The following is a 4,435-nucleotide window of genomic DNA, read 5'->3' on the forward strand; positions in this document are numbered from 1 at the left end:
TAAGGAGCATCCTAAATACCTTCACAAAATACTTCGCTCTTGAGGTTGAAATTGAAGACAGAAATGGCTCAATGTTTTTCTAGGAAGAAAAGAGGAGAAGGAAGTAGGAGTGTAGATGGAAATACAATGACAAGCATTTAAAATATGTTGCAGCTTCACAAGAGACAATTACTCATTACCTTTGACATCTGAGCTAGGTATGCATAATGAAGACCTGTGGCTCTGCAGGCAGGCAGCTCTTCTGGTGGTTCCTGATCTCATCCTTAGTAATTCTTCACAGATCATGCAAGTGTGTTAGTACCTGCAGCAATTTCATTAGCATAGTTGCTTAGGTTCCTCAACAGTGATGAAAAAGTGATGTAGAGCTGCACATGGAAATACAAGCTCAAGGAACACTGTGACATCCTGCCTTCACAGTGCATTTAAAGCATGAATGTTCACAGTTGAACCGTGCCTGACTGTGGTCATGGTCTAGATGTATTACTTGTCTGACTATAGAAAATGAATGACCACTGGGTTTAGAAAAATATGTCTTGGACAGATGAAGTGTGGGAAGGATGATCATTACCACACAGCTACTTTCCAGGTTGTCTGCTTTCCACAAGTAACTTTCAGATTTGGAGGATTTAAGTGCCCTTGAGTACAGTTTTTCTTATGTTTTCTTACTGAAGTCATTACCAAATGACTTTTTGTCAGTACTTAAAGGACTTGCAGGACATCCTAAATCTTAGGTCAACACTTGGCTGCGGTCTCAAAGCCACAACCATAATAGGTTGTTCTGGTTTTTTTGGATGGTCTTTACAGCCCAATTTAACACAGGAAATCAGGTCTATTGCAGACTCTGCACTGGCAAAGAGTGACTATTTCATGCCACAGCTTACAGAACAAGGTTGTCAGGTTTTGATAGAATCACGAGAAACAGGACAGCCCTTGCTCACCCAGGGCCAGGAGCTTCAGTGGAATTCTGCCATGGCGTGGGAGCCTCTGAGCAGCCTCTGGCACATGGCAGTCTCTGTAGAGAAACAATGTCCAAAAAGCACATCAGCAATCACATTGTTGATGGAAGAAGCGGGTGGGACAGAGGATTCATGCCTGCAGAGAAAGCTGCATCATTAATTTCTTTTATAGACTATGACCCTTTGTTACACTGAGTTCCCATCCAGCCTGCTCTTGATTTGCATGGGATTACACAAAGAGCTGAGCCTGCAGGAATCAAGATGCAGGAGTCTAACTGGAAAATCATTCTTCAGGCACCTTTATAATGAGTGAGAGAAGATTCCATCCTGTAGAAAAGTGCATAATCAGCACAATTTAAGAGTCTCTCATCTGTCACTTTCTCCCACAAAGGGTTAGCATGAAAGCAATGAGTCAGCTGTGATATTCAAGCCAAGTGAAAAACGAATTGTGAAAGCATCAGCTGGGTAAAGCTCCCATCAAGCCTACTGCAGAAATTGCAACTTCCAGGAGAAAAAGCTGTGTTGGAAATAAGGAGGACGAGCCCATGTCATGACCACATACAAATCTATATTTCCTTCCCCTCATTCTCTGGCAAAGACCTTAACCAGGCAGCAAGCTTCCTCCTGGATTCAGGCTTGCACTTTTCCTCCCTAGAGGCTGAACCACCTCTGCTGCTTTTGGGTGTGCTCATTGGCCCAGCATTTGAGAAGGATGCATAGCAGCGGCTACAGAACATTTATCTTGCTGCCAAAAGCAGCTTATCTCAAAAGGATTAAGAGCAGTCATTGTACCAAACCCCATCCTCTGAAGAAGTTTGATCTGCTAAGGATACTTTAGTACACAAAAAAACAGAAAGTGCTGTAGGGATCTCCCATGACACTCCTAAAATGGGTGCCATGAGTCTCTCACAAAATTCCTCTGTATGCCCAGTCAAGGCATTCTTAACTGCTTGAAATCCATTTAGCAAAATCACTGCAGTTTTTCCTAGCCTGTGTGTGTGTTTCCATACATCCTGACTACCTAGAGAAACTGTAAAACACATGATGATGTAAAGATATGAGACATGTACAGAAATGCCCTCCCACACCTTAGTGGTACTCTTAGGCCAGAACTCAAAGCTTGTGTCTATGGTGTAAGGGCTGTTTTGCATCCTTTGACACTGCCCAGGAAAGAGATGGGATAAATTTCATCCTGCTCTCAAGAAACAAAAGAGGTTGGAATCACGTTTCACTGTTAAAATCTTAAAAGGTTTTCACTGTTATTAATGCATTGGACTGCTATTTATGTCTGTTATTATTCATGCGCATGTAGCTTACACAGTGATCAGTGCAATAACCGTGGCAGAAATACTTCAGCAAGATTTCTTCGATTTACATTGTGCTTTCTTCAGTGTTTCAGTACTTAGACAAGAAACAGCCTTCATAGTTGAGTAGAAATTATAGTTGTAATTAACACGTGCAGCCATTAGATGGTAATGTTTGCTCACCGTTGCAGTGAGCATTGTGCTTGTGAAGTTCAGCACCCTGAGGCAGTTAAACCAAACTTTTCAAAGTATTCATTTGGGATGTATTGAGTATCATGAGCTGCCTGGGATGATCCTAGCTCCTACAGATCCACCTGATTGCCACTGGAGTTTGGGTTCTCAGTAGCTCTGCAAGTCTCAAGCACCTGTAAGTAGGAGACCAGTTCTGAACTCTTTGACCCTGTGTAATTGTGAAATACTTAAATGTACTGAGAGAGGAGACAATGTTACCTTGATCAAAGATTTATGATTTCAAATAGGAAAACAATCAGCTAGCCTGTATGTGACTGTATGAAATAGAAGGTAACAATTTCTGAACATCTACTTGAAGGATTTTGAAGCGTGAAGTGGAGGGCTGAATAAAGATCATGCCTGGACATGGTTTTGGTGTTGTGGATATGTATGTACATGGTTTTGGTGTTGTGGATATGTATGTATACGAAACACAACACTGTGTGTAACTATTTATATATTTATTTAACTATATATAGTGTGTGACCTTTTTCTGAGCAGTTGCAACAATTCAGTAATTACTGATGGACACTCAAAAGATGAAAGGTCACATCTCTGCTCTAAGCATTTTTTGGGAACTGGTGAAAACATACCTTTTTGTGGGCCTTTTTGTGCCAAGACATAACCAGACAATGGCAATATAGCCCAGATAAAGGCCACAGGATTCAATCCTCAAGAAAATAACCTTTGCTTCCTGTGTCTCTTGATGAGTTGTGCTTATTCTTTCTGTTCCCTTTCCTCCATCCTTGTAGCTTACACTGTAGTAAGAGGATTCCTCAGGCACTGCTTTTGACTGGTCAGTGATATGCACCATTTGCAATTGTAGCTGCAGGCCTTTTCACTCACTGAAAATCCTCTCTAAAGTCAACCAGGGAGACACTTCAGGGCTTATTTTTCTCCTTAGAAAGTTCACAGTTCAGACTGAAGGCAGGAAGGAGCAGAAAGGTGCTTTTACTTTCTAGTCAAGGATGCATTAGGAGTCTACACGTGCACTATTCATAAAACTGTAAAAAGCTTCAGTACCTTCAGGAGTCTTTCATGGTGCATTTGGAAGTCCAGTGTCCAGATCTTGTCAGTTCCTGGTACAGGTATTGGTCCTGAAAGCAGTTTCCTTTGGGCCTCCCAGATTTTCAGGAATATTGGAGAAATCCAGACATAGAGGAAGACAAAACCACTCACAAAAATTTGACTTTTAGAAACCACTACTGTTCTCATTCACATCCCTGCTCACTCAGCTGTGTCACTCACTAATCACCTGCTAACCCAAGAGCTGATAGTCCCCAGATCCACACCCCCATAGACATTAACCCTGTTTGAGCACGTAGACAGCATGGGCAAATTACCCATGTCTGATCTGAAGTGAAGGCAGCTGGGCAGAAATCGATTATGTCCCTTGAGCCATGCACAGAGCGGGCAGGAAGAATGGATAAGGTAAACTGAGGTGGTCCATGTTTCAACTGTCACAGTGAGAACAAGGCTGGTGCTCTGGTCTGGACATTAGCTTAGACTGTAAAGACCTGGGTTCAATTCTCTGCTGCGCAGATCTCCTCTGTGGTTCTGGGCAAGATGCTTCATGTAATTCTGTGTTATAATTAATCTATAATCCACCTATGAGCAAGATGCTGTGAAAATGCATCTTGTGCCAGCCCCTCATTTTCCCTTTCATTTCCCCTCATCTTCAGGGTTGCATCTAGCAACAACAGAGCTATATAGTGAGTGGATTCATTTGGCTGATCTGGTGGAAAGCTTTTTATTTTTAGTTGAAGTAAGAGTTTCTGCTGGCTCAGCAGTTTGATCACACTCACCTGTTGGCTGCTGTCTCAACAGGCAGAGTGACAATGTAGCCAAGGCTGTACTGTGCTACCTTTATACTTTCATCCTAAGTGGATGCTATCTTGTGCTGACCATGGTGTGTTCTCTGAGAAAGCACAATCCAAGGGGGTT

Source organism: Heliangelus exortis, chromosome 9 (genome assembly GCF_036169615.1).
Source record: "Heliangelus exortis chromosome 9, bHelExo1.hap1, whole genome shotgun sequence".
In the NCBI taxonomy this organism is placed as follows: domain Eukaryota; kingdom Metazoa; phylum Chordata; class Aves; order Apodiformes; family Trochilidae; genus Heliangelus; species Heliangelus exortis.